Consider the following 19859-nt stretch of genomic DNA (forward strand, 5'->3'; position numbering starts at 1 on the left):
GAAGGAGTATCAAACCACTGCAAATCTACCAAGACCTGGCCGTCCCTCTAAACTTTCAGCTCATACAAGGAGAAGACTTATCAGAGATGCAGCCAAGAGGCCCATGATCACTCTGGATGAACTGCAGAGATCTACAGCTGAGGTGGGAGACTCTGTCCATAGGACAACAATCAGTCGTATATTGCACAAATCTGGCCTTTATGGAAGAGTGGCAAGAAGAAAGCCATTTCTTAAAGATATCCATAAAAAGTGTTGTTTAAAGTTTGCCACAAGCCACCTGGGAGACACACCAAACATGTGGAAGAAGGTGCTCTGGTCAGATGAAACCAAAATTGAACTTTTTGGCAACAATGCAAAACGTTATGTTTGGCGTAAAAGCAACACAGCTCATCACCCTGAACACATCATCCCCACTGTCAAACATGGTGGTGGCAGCATCATGGTTTGGGCCTGCTTTTCTTCAGCAGGGACAGGGAAGGTGGTTAAAATTGATGGGAAGATGGATGGAGCTAAATACAGGACCATTCTGGAAGAAAACCTGATGGAGTCTGCAAAAGACCTGAGACTGGGATGGAGATTTGTCTTCCAACAAGACAATGATCCAAAACATAAAGCAAAATCTACAATGGAATGGTTCAAAAATAAACATATCCAGGTGTTAGAATGGCCAAGTCAAAGTCCAGACCTGAATCCAATCGAGAATCTGTGGAAAGAACTGAAAGCTGCTGTTCACAAATGCTCTCCATCCAACCTCACTGAGCTCGAGCTGTTTTGCAAGGAGGAATGGGAAAAAATTTCCACTTCCACAGCAGCGCTACCCAAAATATTTGATTGTTCAATATACCAGTGGTACTCAAACTTGTTCACTCAGCCCCTCCTCCAGCATCCGACACATGATTTGACATGATTTGGAAAGGCACACACCTGTCAATATAAGGTTCCACTCTTGTGGCTAATCTTTTTTGTGGTTAGCTACACATACAGTGATATCCGCTGCTTATCTGCTTTTCCGTGTGAAGGCATGCATTGAAAACTTGGGTGATTTAGCTGCTACAAGGGACACATAGGTAAACAAATATATTTGCTACCTATTCATCTGATTGATAAAGTTGATAAAAAATGCCATTAACTAGCCAGGTATCTTGAAACTGCTCAAGGAAAGCTAGCTAATCTTAGCTTAGCTTAGGGACTCCTGAGAAAACCAGCCAACCAGGCTTTCGTCTTGTGAAACAGTGGATGTAAAGAATTTATCTAGCCTAAGCATTTACTGCAAATTGAACGTATAATTATGTAAGCTTGCCTTGCTTATATTTGCCATGCAATGCAGCTGAAGTAACATAGCTAGCTAACTATTTATTTGCTTATTGTGTAGTGGAGGATAAAAAAAAATTGTATGCCTATGGATGTGTAGCTAGCTACAGTATGTAGCCGATCTGTGTATGGACCCTAAAATGTTTGGTATGAATTTTAGTTCAGAACCTATCTATGAACCTCAGCTATCATAGGTGTTGTATCGACTTCAAGTCTGAATGGCGTTACTGAAGCCTATGGATTGAGTAGAATATAAGAACTTTATTGTGCCAAGGATGCAAGTCCTTTATACAGTGGGGAGAACAAATATTTGATACACTGCCGATTTTGCAGGTTTTCCTACTTACAAAGCATGTAGAGGTCTGTAATTTTTATCATAGGTACACTTCAACTGTGAGAGACAGATTCCTAAAACAAAAATCAAGAAAAATCACATTGTATGATTTTTAAGTAATTCATTTGCATTTTATTGCATGACATAAGTATTTGATACATCAGAAAAGCAGAACTTAATATTTGGTACAGAAACCTTTGTTTGCAATTTCAGAGATCATATGTTTCCTGTAGTTCTTGACCAGGTTTGCACACACTGCAGATTTTGACCCACTCCTCCATACCTTCTCCAGATCTTTCAGGTTTCGGGGCTGTCGCTGGGCAATATGGACTTTCAGCTCCCTCCAAAGATTTTCTATTGGGTTCAGGTCTGGAGACTGACTAGGCCACTCCAGGACCTTGAGATGCTTCTTACGGAGCCACTCCTTAGTTGCCCTGGCTGTGTGTTTCGGGTCCTTGTCATGCTGGGATACCCAGCCACGACCCATCTTCAATGCTCTTACTGAGGGAAGGAGGTTGTTGGCCAAGATCTCGTGATACATGGCCCCATCCATCCTCCCCTCAATACGGTGCAGTCATCCTGTCCCCTTTGCAGAAAAGCATCCCCAAAGAATGATGTTTCCACCTCCATGCTTCCCGGTTGGGATGGTGTTCTTGGGGTTGTACTCATCTTTCTTCTTCCTCCAAACACGGCGAGTGGAGTTTAGACCAAAAAGCTCTATTTTTGTCTCATCATGACCTTCTCTTTTTCCTCCTCTGGATCATCCAGATGGTCACTGGCAAACTCCAGACGGGTGTGGACATGCGCTGGCTTGAGCAGGGGGTCCTTGCGTGCGCTGCAGGATTATAATCCATATGTTACTAATGGTTTTCTTTGAGACTGTGGTCCCAGCTCTCTTCTGGTCATTGACCAGGTCCCGCCGTGTAGTTCTGGGCTGATCCCTCACCTTCCTCATGATCATTGATGCCCCACGAGGTGAGATCTTGCATGGAGCCCCAGACCAAGGGTGATTGACCGTCATCTTGAACTTCTTCCATTTTCTAATAATTGCGCCAACAGTTGTTGCCTTCTCACCAAGCTGCTTGCCTATTGTCCTGTAGCCCATCCCAGCCTTGTACAGGTCTACAATTTTCCCCTGATGTCCTTACACAGCTCTCTGGTCTTGGCCATTGTGGAGAGGTTGGAGTCTATTTGATTGAGTGTGTGGACAGGTGTCTTTTACAGGTTACGAGTTCAAACAGGTGCAGTTAATACAGGTAATAAGTGGAGAACAGGAGGGCTTCTTAAATAAAAACGAACAGGTCTGTGAGAGCCGGAATTCTTACTGGTTGGTAGGTGATCAAATACTTACGGTATGTCATGCAATAAAATGCAAATTAATTACTTAAAAATCAGACAATGTGATTTTCTGGATTTTTGTTTTAGATTCCATCTCTCACAGTTGAAGTGTACCTATGATTAAAAATTACAGACCTCTACATGCTTTGTAAGTAGGAAAACCTGCAAAATCGTCAGTGTATCAAATACTTGTTCTCCCCACTGTACATATACTGTAGTTATTAGCACGCATGAGATCCCCACATTGTAGCCTGTACATTGAATATATTCACGGATCATGTGCTCTTCCTTGGCAAATGATGGGTTAATGCTTAATGGAATGTGCTTTAGTTGGTATTCACGGCATATTTGTATAAGTGTTTGGTATAGTGCCTTAGATACATATCAGTGATTTTGGTTGTCTGACGTCATCAACAAAGGCGTTGCCTGGTAGAGTATGGCAGTGGGCCTAAAACTAGTGTCGTTATGCTTACTGGTATGTGTATTGTGTTTGGGAGAAAATGTGGAGTTGTTTGAAAACTCTGTAGGTGCTTTGTTTGCGTCTTTTGTTCGTTTTTTTTGTGTTGTCATGTTTGGTAGGCCCAGTGTTGGTTGCCTTAGTTCGTTTGATAAACTTGCCACTGCGGTGGATAGTTGGTTGTGTGTTGCGTTGGAGAGTACATTGGTTAGTTTCCAGGCCCCTGCCCAGGCTGCAAACTCTTGGTCTAATAGCTGTTGGGACATCGGTCTGAGGTGAATACAATCTGCTGTGTACCTCAGTGGGCGATATGAGTAGGGTAGTGTCATTTGCTACCTGGAGTTATAGCCTTTCTTTTTTTCCCTTAGGCTTATCGACGTGTTTCCCTTTGGAATACGTTGGGTTGAGTCATCTCTCTTCTGTGGTGTCCAGTGTGATTGGTATTTCTCTTGTTGTGGTCTGGTGTGCTCAGCAGAGGGAAAGAGCGAGATAATGTTTTTGGGGTTCATCCTCTCTCCATCAGAGGAACTGTTAGAATTATGTACTAAAGAACAACTGTTGAAGATCGCTGATCACTACCAGGTTGAAATTAGTGATGAACGTCAAAAGAATTCTGTTAGGGTGATATTGAAGGCCAATCTGATGGAGAGTGGTTATTCTTGAAGTTAAATCTGGGGCAGCCCCTGTCGGATTCGCCATCTACCCGTTTTGTTAGCCCTAGTAGTCTTTATTTTGAACAACAGAAAGAATTGCTTCTGTTACCACTGGAGCAGGATCGTGAGAATGCTTGTGTTAAGCTGAAGCTAGAGCATGATCGTGTAATGTATGAAAAAGATTTGGCATTTGAACAGGATTTGAAGCATGCTAAAATCAATTCGCAACAAGAGCGGCTAGAGTTGGTTAGGGAAGAAAAGCTCTCAGGGGAGATTTTGCTCTCAGAAGGTGACCCAGATTTATCTAGGGGTCGCTCCTCTCTCGGTCGTTCCCCGAACTCATTTAATATTGTTTGACACTTACGGTTGTTGCCAAAATTTAATGAGAATGACCCTGAGATGTTCTCTTCATTGTTAGGGCATGTTGCTGATGCTAGGAGCTGGCCTTATTCTGATCGTGCTTTAAAATTGGCTTACTCCTCTGTGCAACAAGATCCTGCAATGGACCTGAACACCAGATTATTAAAGGCTAGATACCCCATGGTAATTTACAGTAAATGTAGACTTCAAACCGTATTTCCATAAGCCAATGTAACACAAGCAAATGACCGCACTGCATGACCAATGAACAGTCTACATCGCCACACTGTATTACATGTTTGTCATTTGAGAAGTTTTTTTGGTGCTTCTAACTCACAGGATATGTATATTTTTATATCCATCAAGGCTTAAAAGAGAACACACTCAATGTGACACTTCTACACTTTTATAAAAAAGGGTTATTTGGCTCATAATAATTTCCCACAGTAATAAAGTGATCCCTCAATGGACAGCACAGTATTGCTAATGCTGTACAGGAGTTTGGGCTGGTCATGCTATCTGATTAACCTCAGAGAAGTTTCAGATACGCACCCTTCGTCTCAGTCCTCCCAAACCCAATCTGGTCCAATCTGAAATGGGGAATTCCTTGTTCAGAGATGTGCCATAAAAGAGTCTAAAAAGGCAGCATAATCAGGAAAGGTCTCATTAAGTACTCCCTAAGTAATGTTGTGTCTCCTTCCTACAAAAGGTGAGCAAAACGGTCACTGATAAAGGATATGTTGAGGTTTCTTGCTGATACAAAGCAGGCCTATGCGTAAATTAGCAACTTGTGGATTTGTTTTTTTAAATCTGTGAGTCAATCAACATGAAATAGCTAGGCCTGCAATGCTTCACCTTGGCGAAACAAGGCCAAGAGGATTTCTAATAGACTATATGTGACGAGCGGCTCAAATTGGTCTTATGTAGCAAAATTTGAAATAGTGTTTTTTACATTGGATAAAATTGGAGACTCAAAATGGTAAACCATTAAACAATACTACGCTATCTGCAGTGAACTGAAAAGAGGAGCGACCCAGGGATGTGTGTGCTTTGGGGACCCTTAACAGAGGGTGACTGGCAGACCAGGTGTTGGATGCGAAGGATGAGGGCTGCAGCAGGTATCTCAGATAGGGGTGAGAGGGTTTTATAAATAAACATCAACCAGTGGGTCTTGCGACAGGTTTACAGAGATGACCAGTTTACAGAGGAGTATAGAGTGCAGGGATGACAAATCTGATGGAAGAATGGTAAAGAACATCTAGCCACTCTGTAATCTAGCATGGGTAAAATGATCATCTGAATCAGGGTTAGTTTGGCAGCTGGGGTGAAAGAGGAGCGATTACAATAGAGGAAACCAAGTCTAGATTTAACCGTATCCTGCAGCTTAGATATGTGCTGAGAGAAGGACAGTGCACCGTCTAGCCATACTCCCAAGTACTTGTAAGAGGTGACTACCTCAAGCTCTAAACCCTCAGAGGTAGTAATCACACCTGTGGGGAGAGGGCCATTATTCTTACCAAACCACATGACCTTTGCTTTGGAGGTGTTCAGAACAATGTTAAGGGCAGAGACAGCTTGTTGGACACCGAGAAAGCTTTGTTGTATAGCGTTTCATGCAAAATCCAGGTAGGGGCCAGTGTAAGTATAAGTATAAGCTTTCTACTGCCTGAGCTATGTTGATGTAAATTGAGAAGAGCGTCAGGCCTAGGATTGAGCCTTGGGGTACATTATCAAAAGCTTTGGCCAAGTCAATAAAAATAGCAGCACAACATTGCTTAGAATCAAGGGCATTGCTGACATCATTGATGACCTTTAAGGTTGCAATGACACATCCATAACCTGAGCGGAAGCCAGATTGCATACCAGAGAGAAAACTATAGACATCAAGAAAGCCAGTCAGTTATTGAGAAGCTTTGTTAAACAGGGCAAAATAGAAATAGGCCTATCAAATCAAATCAAATCAAATTCATTTATATAGCCCTTCGTACATCAGCTGATATCTCAAAGTGCTGTACAGAAACCCAGCCTAAAACCCCAAACAGCAAGCAATGCAGGTGTAGAAGCACTGATAACAGTTAGGATCAGCTTGATCACCCCTTTAAAAAAAAGGACGCACTGTGGCAGCCTTCCAAGCAATGGGAACCTCCCCAGAGATGAGAGACAGGCTTGGCGATAAAAGAGGCAGCAATCTTAAAGAAGAAAGGGTCTAAACCATCTGACCCAGATGTTTTTTGGGGGTCAAGTTTAGAGAGGATCTTTAGCACCTCGGACTCAGTGACCGCCGGCGGGGAGAAACTTTGTAGGGCGGCAGGGGGAAAAGAGTGAAGAGCAACGGGGCTAGTCACATTAGAAGGGCTTGGAGAAGAGGACATGTTGGAGGTGCAAGGAGGCATGGCTGAGTCAAATAGGAATCGGACTTAATGAAGTGGTGACTAAAGAGCTCAGCCATGTGCTCCCTGTCAGGAACAACCATCAACATGAAGTAACTAACGTTGGCCTTCCGGATAGCCTGAGTGCAGGTATTTCTCATTTGCCTGAACGAGAACCAGTCAGCCAGAGAATGCGTGTGCAGAGCCTTTCGGCAAATGGAATTCTTGTGGTGGAGTAACTTTGCAAGATCACTGTCGAACCAGGGGCTGAAACTGTTTTTAATTCTCATTTTCTTTATGGGGCGTGTTTGTACATCTCCTTAGCCCCTTCAAGACTGTTGGAGAGCATTCCAAGTGAAGCTGATTGAGGAATGCCAAGAGTGTGCAAAGCTGTCATCAAGGCAAAGGCTGGCTATTTGAAAATTCTCAAATATAAAATATTATATTATATATAATATAAATATACTTTTTGGGTTACCACATGATTCCATATGTTTTATTACATAGTTTTGATGTATTCACGATTAAAATAAAATAAAAACCTGAGTAAGTGTTCTAAAACAGTAGTAACCAGTAGTGTATGTTAACATGGGTAAACGGCATTTTAATTAGCCGTAATCTCCCAGTGGTTTTCTTTTCATTTAGGCTGCATTTACTTATGGAGTCAGAGAGGAATTCAGGACAGCCTGCTAAGGCTGAGTCCAGGAAAAGTCTGTACAAAACAGCAGGAGAAACACGGAGCCTTTCTCTTCCCTTTAAGCCTTGAGACAAAAGAGACATGGATTGTGTACGTGTGCCATTCCTAGGGTGAATGGGCAAGACAATATATTTAAGTGCCTTTGGATGGGGTATGGTAGTAGGTGCCAAGCACACTGGTTTGAGTGTGTCAAGAACTGCAACGCTGCTGGCTCTTTCACACTTAACAGTTTCCTGTGTGTATCAAGAATGGTTCACCATCCAAAGGACATCCAGCCAACTTGACACTACTGTGGGAAGCATTGGAGTCAACATGGGCCAGCATTCCTGTGGAACGCTTTCGACACCTTGTAGAGTCCATGCACAAATTAATTAAGGCTGTTCGAAGGGCAAAAGGGGGTGCAACTCAAAATTAATATTTTGTACACTCAGTGTATAATGCACTGTATGCAGCAATTTCTTTACATTGAATTTCATTCCATTTCCTGAACAAAGGCAGTGACAGAAATGAATAATAACCACAGTACAAAATGGAGAGGCAGAGTCAAAAGGCTAATAGGGATAAATTGCTTAGGCAATTAGGATTAGTCACAGGTCAGATCCTGACAAAAGCCACTCTGACCCAGCCCATCAGCATAATGGCCATAATGTGAAAAACATTTAAATATCAACAATACTGCCACAGCAGAATATAATTTGAGTAGCACTTGATATACTGTGCATCATCATCATCAATATTCGATCTGGTTGGCAGAGAGAGGCAGAAAGAAATAGAGAGGAGCGGCTGCATCAACGATACTCCGACTCAACTTCATGCTTTCTTCAGGCGGGAGTTACACAGGTAGTCTAAACCTTAGCTAACCACCATATACTAAAATATCCACACAAGCCACTAGCCAGGAAACCATATATTAGTTAAAGGATTATGAATATTATTTAATAAGGACTTAAGAGCATTGAAAATCACAATAATTTTGAGCAGCTGCGCCCTGAAAGGTCTGTGCACAACCCTGGTCTGGACTGATTCAAAAATCACCAAAGTCAACAAATGTCACTTCTGACAGAGGAAAAAAGAACACTTTACATAGATATTTTTTATTTCAAAATACAAAGTCTAACCCATACACTGACATTCTCTGTCAGTAATCCTACATTTCTCCACCAGCTACTGTACAATTAAGTCGTTTTGACCAAAGTTTACCTCATGAAATCCAATGCTTTATCGCCATCCAGTGGTTTTGTTGGGAACCTCAGTCTATTCCCATCTCCATGTCAATGCAGTTGTGTACACTGCTATATCAAAGATGGTTTAGTAATAAGATATGTAGAAACTGTTTTTAGGACGTCATACCAAGCATCCTTTTGATATTTGATTTTAAGACCCCTTTAAGTATTACAAGAATATATGAAACAATTATGGTTATTATGATTAAATATTTTTTATCTATATTTTTTTACCCAATTTCATGATATGTAGTTACAGTCTTGTCCCATCACTGCAACTCCCGAACGGACTCGGGGAGGCGAAGGTCGAGAGCCATGCATCCTCCGAAACATGACCTTGCCAAGCCGCACTGCCTCTTGACACACTGCTCGCTTAATTAACCCAGAAGCAAGTCACGCCAATGTTTCGGAGGAAACACTGTACAACTGGCGACAAGCGTGCATGTGCCCCACCCACCACAAGGAGTTGCTAGAGCGTGATGGGACAAAGACAGCCCTCCCCTAACCCGGGCGACGCTGGGCAAATTGTGAGCCAGCTGCGACACAACCTGGGATCGAACCTGGATCTGTCGTGATGCATCTAGCACTGTGACGCAGTGTCTTAGACCGCTGTGCCACTCGGGAGTCATAAAACAATTATTAGATGAAAAATTATGATTTTTGTCACTAAACAGTCTCCAAATACACTACCGTTCAAAAGTTTGGGCTCACTTAGAAATGTCCTTGTTTTTGAAACATTTTCCAAAATGTCAATATGCCTTGGATACTGTTTTTTAGCGTCGCTCTTATTGTTTTGATTTTCTGCAGAGCCCCTAGTCCCGCTCTACATGCCTCAGTTAGCTCCCTTGCTCCACACCCCACACATGCGGAGACCGCACCTAGCTAAACTGGCGCCTCCAGAGATGCAGCCTCTCTCATCGTCACTCAATGCCCAGGTTTAACTCCACTGTACTCGCACCCTACCGTGCATTATGCCCTGAATCTATCCTACCACGCCCAGAAGTCTGCTCCTTTTACTCTCTGTTCCGAACGCACTAGACGACCAGTACCTATAGCCTTTAACCGTACCCTTATCCTACTCCTCGTCTGTCCCTCTGGTGGTGTAGAGGTTAACCCAGGCCCTGTGTTTCCCCAGGTGCTCTCATGTCAACATCAGAAGCCTCCTCCCTAAGTTAGCTTTATTCACTGCTTTAGCACACTCCGCCAACCCTGATGTCCTAGCCGTGTCCGAATCCTCGCTTAGGAAGGCCATCAAAAATGCAGAAATTTCCATCCCAATTACAACATTTTCCGTCAAGATAGAACTGCTAAAGGGGGCGGAGTTGCAATCTACTGTAGAGATAGACCTGGATAGTAGGACAGAACTCTAAAGGCTATGTCCAAACAGTTCGAGCTACTACTTTTAAAAATCTCTCTCTCCAGAAATAATTCTCTAACTGTTGCCGCTTGTTATAGACCCCCCTCAGCTCCCTGCTGTGTCCTGGACACCATATGTGAATTAATTGCCCCCATCTATCGTCAGAGTTTGCACTGTTCGGAGACCTGAACTGGGATTTGCTTAACACACCGGCCGTCTTACAATCGAAGCTAGATACCCTCAATCTCACAAAAATATCAATGAACCTACTAGGTACAACCCCAAATCCATAAACATGGGCACCCACAACATCCTGACCAACTTGCCCTCTAAATACACCACTGCTGTTTTCAACCAGGATCTCAGCGATCACTACCTCATTGCCTGCATCTGTTATGGGTCCGCGGTCAAACGACCACCCCTCATCACTGTCAAACTCTCCCTAAAACACTTCTGCGAGCAGGCCTTTCTAATCCACCTGGCCTAGGTATCCTGGAAGGATATTGACCTTATCCCGTCAGTAGAGGATGCCTGGTTGTTCTTCAAAAGTGCCTTCCTCACCATCTTAAATAAGCATGCCCCTATCAAAAATTTGAGAACTAAGAACAGATATAGCCCTTGGTTCACTCCAGACTTGACTGCCCTTGGCCAGCACAAAAACATCCTGTGGTGCACTGCACTAGCTTCGAATAGTCCCCGCGATATGCAACTTTCCAGTGAAGTCAGGAACCAATATAGAGTCAGTTAGGAAAGCAAAGGCAAGCTTTTTCAAACAGAAATTTGCATCCTGCAGCACTAATCCCAAAAGGTCTTGGGACACTGTAAAGTCCATGGAGAATAAGAGCACCTCCTCTCAGCTGCCCACTGCACTGAGATTAGGAAACACTGTCACCACTGATAAATCCACTATAATCAAGAATTTCAGTAAGTATTTCTCCACGTCTGGCCACGCTTTCCACCTGGCTACCCCAAACCCTGGCCAACTGCTCTGCAACCCTCGCAGCAACTGGCTTGTCACGGGTGCACCTCAGCCACACTCAAAGTGCTAAATGATATCATAACCTCCATCAATAAAAGCCATATTAATCGACCTGGTCAAGGGATTTGACTCTGTCAGTCTTATCGGCAGACTCAACAGCCTTGGTTTCTCTAATGACTGCCTAGCCTGGTTCACCAACTACTCCTCAGATATTCAGTGTGTTTTTTAATCGGAGGGCCTGTTGTCCAGACCTCTGGCAGTCTCTATGGGGGTGCCACAGGGTTAAATTCTCAGGCCGACTCTTTTCTCTGTATATATCAATGATGTTGCTCTTGCTGCAGGTGTTTCTCTGATCCACCTCTACGCATACGACACCATTCTGTATACATCTGGCCCTTCTTTGGACACTGTGTTAATTAACCTCCAAACAAGCTTCAATGCCATACAACACTCCTTCCAGACTCACATTAAGCATCTCCAATCCAAAATTAAATATAGAATCAGCTTCCTATTTCGCAACAAAGCCCCCTTCACTCATGCTGCCAAACATACCCTCGTAAAACTTACTATCCTGCCGATCCTTGACTTCGGCGTTGTCATTTTCAAGTTAGCCTCCAACACTCTACTCAGCAATTTGGATGCAGCCTATCACAGTGCCATCCGTTTTGTCACCAAAGACCCAAATACTACCCATCATTGCGACCTGTATGCTCTCGTTGGCTGGTCCTCGCTACATATTCGTTGCCAAACCCACTGGCTCCAGGTCATCTATAAGTCTTTACTAGGTAAAGCCCCGTCTTATCTCAGCTCACTGGTCAACATAGCAACACCCACCCATAGCACGTGCTCAAGCAGGTATATTTCACTGGTCATCCCCAAAGCCAACACCAAAGCCTTTCCTTCCAGTTCTCTGCTGCCAATGAATGGAACGAATTGCAAATGTCAAATTTGAATAATTTTGTTGCTCCTGTTGCTCTATATCATTCCAACATTGATCAATTACACAATGTACTTTTAATGTAATCTCATCTGCAATCCAGGTCATTTGGTTATGAGATGAAGTAGAGTGATAAGATATGTTTATAAAAAAACAAAATATCTGACATTGTATTATTTGAAATGATTGAATGCATAGTGATAGACATTTGGGTGACAACTAAACCAATATTCTGAAAAATTTTCTATTGGAATGTGGTTGTTTTCAGATGGTTGAAATTAAAGTGATAACACATTGGAAATTCAATTTTGGCTGTCTTTTTGAGTGAGTGAATAGGTTGTAATCTCATTGATCTACCTGTCAATCAAATATTAGCCCATTATCCTCGTTCAAGTGACTTGATTTTCCCATTAGGTCCCTTCCCCCACATTAGGACTGATTACAAAAATAATTTACATTAAGATATCCTATGGAAAGACTACACCTTTAGCCAATATATATATACTGTATATATGTTAGTTGTTGTATACTGCTTTAGGTCTAGTTGTACACTGACCACAGAACAGCAAACGCCCCACTTTCAGCATAACATTTCTACATGGACCATATTACTGTACCTTATAATACACAGGTTGAGGTTCAATGTTTTTTTTCAGTGGTGTGTGATTTACTATGGTGTTTCTTCCCACTTGGTTCTCATCCTGTCCCAACTAGTTCAATTTACATACTGTTTGGTGGCATATACAATGCAAGCAAAAATGATTGATGTATGAATGAGATTTCAATATGATCTATGGCCTAAGTAATATTATACTGTAGGACGCTGTAGACTGTCAAATGTAACTGTCAAATCACAAAAAAGTTTGAGTTTACTTAGAACAATACCATTGTTCAGTGTTTTTTCATTTCACCCACTTCAGTCTAACAAGCTAAAAACACAAGATTAGCCTTGAAGATCAGACATTATTTGAAAACATGGAAATGTCCAGGTTTTGTAGCACAAATATTCTCTCTCGCTCACTTGCTCGCACGCACGCACGCACACACACACACACACACACACACACACACACACACTGAGGTGAACTTGAGAAAGAGGTACTGTGAATCTTTCTGCTGAGTCAGAACCCATGGAGCATTTGCATTTTTCTTTTATCTGAAATAGACGAGGTACCAGCATGGACATTTCACAGAACAGAACTCTATGGCCCATTGGTTATGTTTTAAGTCTCTTGCCTGTTTGACGGATGCGTACTCCCAAACCTAAAAGTAGCTTGCTTTAGGGGAGATGATTCTTAGGGAGGCAGGTAGCCTAGCGGTTAGAGCATTGGGCCAGTAACCGAAAGGTCGCTGGTTCGAATACCTGAGCCGACAAGGTGAAAAATCTGTCCCTTGAGCAAGACACTTAACCCTAATTTGCTAAAGGGATGCCGTACCACTATGGTTGACCATGTAAAACAACACATTTCACTGCACCTATTTGGGGTATGTGACAAAACAAAACCATGTTTCTCTCTCCTAAGACAATATATCAAATATCTGTCTGAACTCTAGTAACACAGCCAAGATGTGACCCTCAACTGCTGAAAAGTTATGATGAGCCTAAATGTTGGTGATCCTGCACTCTTATGATAGGCAATGGTTCTCGATTGTTTACCCAAACCAAATCTACCCTGAGTACCTCCGACGTACCCACTCGTGCATTTTTACCAGTAGGCCTATGTTGGAGGTACCCCCTGTGGATGGGCCAAGTACCCCAGGTAGGTACACATACACCAGGTTGGAAACCATTGTGAAAGGCTCAAGACTTTTTTTGTTTGTTTAGTAATTCACTTAGTATAAAGTATATAGTGAAGTCACTTTATTCTTATTGTCTCTCATAAGAACATTGGATATAGTACTGTATGTAGTGTGTAGTGTAGAATGTATGTTCCTGAGATACAGAATATTCCATAAGAAAGAGGTGGGGTAGTTTTAAAATGCCACAGTGATTATTCATTATTGGTCATTTTCACCATAAATACTGGTATGTTGGGTTGAAATAAAAACCTGCACACACAGGGATCTTGAAGGCCAGCAATGAGAGCAGGCGGGGAGACAACGGTCCTGCTGTCCCCTGGTGATTGACCTCTCACTCTCAAAGACACATCTGGAAGTATTCATGTCTATCAGGTTTGAAGGTAAGACGCAGATGCAGGGTTTAATAATCCAACGGGGCAGTCAATAGACAGGCCAAGGCAGGCAGGGGTCAGTAAAACCAAAGGTGGGGCAATGGTATCAGACGGCAGGCAGGCTCAGGGTCAGGGTAGGCAGAGGTCAATAATCCAGAGCTGGGGCAAAGGTACTGGTCGTTAGACGGGCTCAGAGTCAGGACAGGCAAGGGTCAAAACCTGGAGGGCGAGAAAAAGGGAGACTGTGAAAAGCAGGAGCTGAGACACAACAGAGAGTACAGATGTCCCCGGGGCAGCGTGATGCTAGGGAGAAGGTCAATCCCACAGTTAGAGGGGCGGTGCGGCAGAAGGGAAGTGGCATGGGACTTTCTGAACACCTCCCGGAGGTCTTGATACTCCGCGGGAATGGCAGAGCAACTTCCGAGCTCCCGGGGCAGGTTGCGCCAACTTCAGACAATGGGCATGGCCCAGCCCATGATAGCACCCGTAGACCAGTTGATGAGGGTATTGTTTTGCTGGAGCCAGGATAAACCCAAAAACCACGGGCATCTGGGTGGATTTAATGAGCAGGAATTGAATGGTCTCGCTGTGATTCCCTGACACACGTAGGTTGATGGGAGTGGTCTTATAGGTGACCCGCCCATCCCACCGCTCTTAACATCCATGGGAATGGAGAGGGGCTTAGTGGGGATGTTCAGCTCGGAAGCCAGTGTGGCATCCAACAAACTCTCATCGGCTCCAGTCAATGAGGACAGGAGAGATTTGGACTGGTTTCCCCGCAGCAGAATGACGGGAAAAAGGGGTGCGAGTAAGAGAATCAGAAAAGTTCTCCATATATCGCAGCATTTCCAGGAGTGAGTGAGTGATTGCAGGAAAAACATTACAAGACCAGATGTAAGCTACAGTAAAGCATCAAACACATCAGTTATCACATTGTACATCATATTTATACTGTATGTGTCACTTATCAGACTAATTCAGAGAGATTTAGATGAAGCAAATTCAACTGTAAAGACTTTAAATCACAAGTACACCCTATTGTTTAAAACAAATTGTTGTACTTGGATGAAAAAAAAATCTAAAAATCAAGTGGCATATTTCCTTAGTTGACAGGACCAATGAGCATCACAAAAGAAATCTGATAACAAAAGTCACTGCTCTGTTACTTTGGCACAACTTTAGAACCTTTCTGTGGCTGGCATTCCCATTTAGTGGAGACCAGGTGAAATGCCTTCAAACAAGTGTTATAACTGATATAGCAGATATTGTGTCATAAGGACTATTTGGAAATAAGGGAATAAGTTAACTCCCAGAGTTAGGAAATTACTGAGTCATCGTGTCAGTTACAGTGTTAAAAAAAAGTGTGATTCTGATATATTCTGGGAACCTGGGCCTGTAATAATAATAATAATTATTATTATTGATTGTCCCTTTTGGGAAATTTGTCTTGCATCTCAACAAACAACAGCACAGCATCACCAATTGGCCAACCTCACTGAAATTCTTTCTGTATCCGCAAAGCATCTCAGAGTAAGAGTGGGGATGTAGGATCATCTCTTCCCTGTCCATAATCTTATTCATTATGATCTAAAAAGTAAAACTCATCCAAGATCAGTACTTCTATTCTGAGATGCTTTATGGACACAGGGCCATACCTTGCAACCTTTCGGTCACACGTCCAACGCTCTAAACACTAGGCTACGCTGCCACCTTGTGTACATCCAAGGGCCATGCTGCCCTGTTCTGAGCCAATTACAACTTTCCTAAATCCTGAACAGTAGTCCAGGTGCGACTAAACCAGCGCCTGTGGGACCTGCCTTGTTGATAGTGCTGTTGAGAAGGTAGAGTAACGCTTTATTATGGACATACTCCCCATTATAGCTCCTGTTGTATCAATATGTTTTGACCATGACAGTTCAGTTCAATTTGCTCGATTTCCACATTATTTCTTACACAATTGAGTTGAGGTTTAGGGTTTAGTAAATGATTTGTCCCAAATACAATGCTTTTAGTTGTATAAATATTTAGGACTATCTTATTCCTTGCCACCCACTCTGAAACTAACTGCAACTCTTTGTTAAGTGTTGCAGTCATTTCAGTAGCTGTACTAGCTGACATGTATAGAGTTGAGTCACCCGCATACATATAAACTCTGGTTTTACTCAAAGCCAGTGGCATGTCATGAGTAAAGATTGAAAAAGTAATAGGCCTACACAACAGCCCTGGGGAATTCCTGATTCTACCTGAATTATGTTAGTAAGGCTCCCATTAAAGAACACCCTCTGTGTTCCGTTAGACAGGTAACTCTTCATCCACAATATAGCAGGGGGGTGTAAAGCCATGACACATACGTTCTGCCAGCAGCAGACTATGATCAATAATGTCAAAAGCTGCACTGAAGTCTAACAAGCCCCCACAATCTTTTTATCATACATTTCTCTTAGCCAATCATCAGTCATTTGTGTCAGTGCTGTGCTTGCTGAATGTCCTTCCCTATAAGCATGCTGAAAGTTTGTTGTCCATTTGTTTACTGTAAAATAGAATTGTATCTGGTCAAACACAATTTTTTCCAGAAGTTTACTATAGGTTGGTAACAGGCTGATTGTTCTGCTATTTTTGTTTAATCTTTATTTGACTAGGCAAGTCAGTTAAGAACAAATTCTTATTTTCAATGATGGCCTAGGAACAGTGGGTTAACTGCCTTGTTCAGGGGCAGAGCAACAGATTTTTACCTTGTCAGCTTGGGTATTCGGTTGCAAGTCCAACACTCTAACCACTAGGCTACCTGCTACCCCAGGTAGCCTATTTGAGCCAGTAAAGGGGGTTTTACTATTCTTGGGTAGCGGAATTACTTTTGCTTCCCTCCAAGCCGGGGGGCACACACATTCTAGTAGGCTTAAATAAAAATATATGTCAAATAGGAGTGGCGATATCATCCGATATTATCCTCAGTCATTTTCCATCCAAGTTGCCAGACCAGACCCCGGTGGCTTGTCATTGCTGATAGACACCAATCGAGGTCCTCTCACCTCTTCCACAATCACTTTACGGAATGCAAAATTACAATGCTTGTTTTTCATAATTTGTTCAGATATACTTGGATGTGCAGTGTCAGCGTTTGCTGCTGGCATGTCTAAGTTTGCTAATCTTGCCAATTAAATGACTACCGCCCCGTAGCACTCACTTCCGTCATCATGAAGTGCTTTGAGAGACTAGTCAAGGACCATATCACCTCCACCCTACCTGACACCCTAGACCCACTCCAATTTGCTTACCGCCCAAATAGGTCCACAGACGATGCAATCTCAACCACACTGCACACTGCCCTAACCCATCTGGACAAGAGGAATACCTATGTGAGAATGCTGTTCATCGACTACAGCTCGGCATTTAACACCATAGTGCCCTCCAAGCTCGTCATCAAGCTCGAGACCTACTGGACTTCCTGACGGGCCGCCCCCAGGTGGTGAGGGTAGGTAACAACATTTTCACCCCGCTGATCCTCAACACTGGGGCCCCACAAGGGTGCGTTCTGAGCCCTCTCCTGTACTCCCTGTTCACCCACGACTGCGTGGCCATGCACGCCTCCAACTCAATCATCAAGTTTGCGGACGACACAACAGTGGTAGGCTTGATTACCAACAATGACGAGACGGCCTACAGGGAGGAGGTGAGGGCCCTCGGAGTGTGGTGTCAGGAAAATAACCTCACACTCAACGTCAACAAAACTAAGGAGATGATTGTGGGCTTCAGGAAACAGCAGAGGGAACACGCCCCTATCCACATTGATGGAACAGTAGTGGAGAGGGTAGTAAGTTTTAAGTTCCTCGGCGTACACATCACAGACAAACTGAATTGGTCCACCCACACAGACAGCATCGTGAAGAAGGCGCAGCAGCGCCTCTTCAACCTCAGGAGGCTGAAGAAATTAGGCTTGTCACCAAAAGCACTCACAAACTTCTACAGATGCACAATCAAGAGCATCCTGTCGGGCTGTATCAACGCCTGGTACGGCAACTGCTCCGCCCACAACCGTAAGGCTCTCCAGAGGGTAGTGAGGTCTGCACAACGCATCACCGGGGGCAAACTACCTGCCCTCCAGGACACCTACACCACCCGATGTCACAGGAAGGCCATAAAGATCATCAAGGACAACAACCACCCGAGCCACTGCCTGTTCACCCCGCTATCATCCAGAAGGCGAGGTCAGTACAGGTGCATCAAAGCTGGGACCGAGAGACTGAAAAACAGCTTCTATCTCAAGGCCATCAGACTGTTAAACAGCCACCACTAACATTGGGTGGCTGCTGCCAACACACTGACTCAACTGCAGCCACTTTAATAGTGGGAATTGATGGGAAATGATGTAAATATATCACTAGCCACTTTAAACAATGCTACCTAATATAATGTTTACATACCCTACATTATTCATCTCATATGTATATGTATATACTGTACTCTATATCATCTACTACATCTTTATGTAATACATGTATCACTAGCCACTTTAACTATGCCACTTTGTTTACATACTCATCTCATATGTATATACTGCACTCAATACCATCTACTGCATCTTGCCTATGCCGCTTTGTACCATCACTCATTCATATATCTTTATGTACATATTCTTTATCCATTTACACTTGTGTGTGTATAAGGTAGTAGTTTTGGAATTGTTAGCTAGATTACTTGTTGGTTATTACTGCATTGTCGGAACTAGAAGCACAAGCATTTCGCTACACTCGCATTAACATCTGCTAACCATGTGTATGTGACAAATAAAATTTGATTTGATTTGATTTAAAACAATTATTTAAGTTGTTGGCAATATCAGTTGGTTTGGTTGGTTTGCTACAAGCAACTCTGGGAGAGCTAGGACCAGATAGCAGCCTGACAGTTAAGACAGGATAACATTGACTTAATGTACAAGTTTGGATAACATTTACTTAATGTACAAGTTTGGATAACAGACAGGATAACATTGAATTAATGTAAAAGTTTGGATTTTCACTGGCATATGAAGACTAACCCCCCAAACGATGGGCTAATGACTGTTTTTTTTACATGTAAGCATTCACTAATAGGAAACCAAGTCAGTTAGGAGACTCACGACTAGTATACACCCAGCAGAGTAATTCTAGCAACATCCTCATGTACCAACCCCAAACACTCAGGTCTACAACCCAGTAAACAAACATCAAGTTTTGATCAACTAGAACCCATTGCACATCATTTGATGCTAAAACACATTAGGATGCTACTAGCATAAATTGACCTACACTGAGCAAATGTAGCTTGAGTCAAATGGTCATTTAAACACCTTGACCCCTTTGTCTAAACTGGTTAAAGTAAACTCAGCAAAAAAAGAAATGTCCCACTGTCAACGGCGTTTATTTTCAGCAAATTTAACATGTGTAAATATTTGTATGAACATTACAAGATTCAACAACTGAGACATAAAATGAACAAGTTCCACAGACATGTCACTAACAGAAATGGAATAATGTATCCCTGAACAAAGGGGGGTCAAAATAAAAAATGAGTCAGTATCTGGTGTGGCCACCAGCTGCATTAAGTACTGCATTGCATCTCCTCCTCATGGACTGCACCAGATTTGCCAGTTATTGCTGTGAGATGTACCCCACTCTTCCACCAAGGCACCTGCAA

This window comes from Oncorhynchus kisutch, linkage group LG8 (assembly GCF_002021735.2).
Source record: "Oncorhynchus kisutch isolate 150728-3 linkage group LG8, Okis_V2, whole genome shotgun sequence".
In the NCBI taxonomy this organism is placed as follows: Eukaryota; Metazoa; Chordata; class Actinopteri; order Salmoniformes; family Salmonidae; genus Oncorhynchus; species Oncorhynchus kisutch.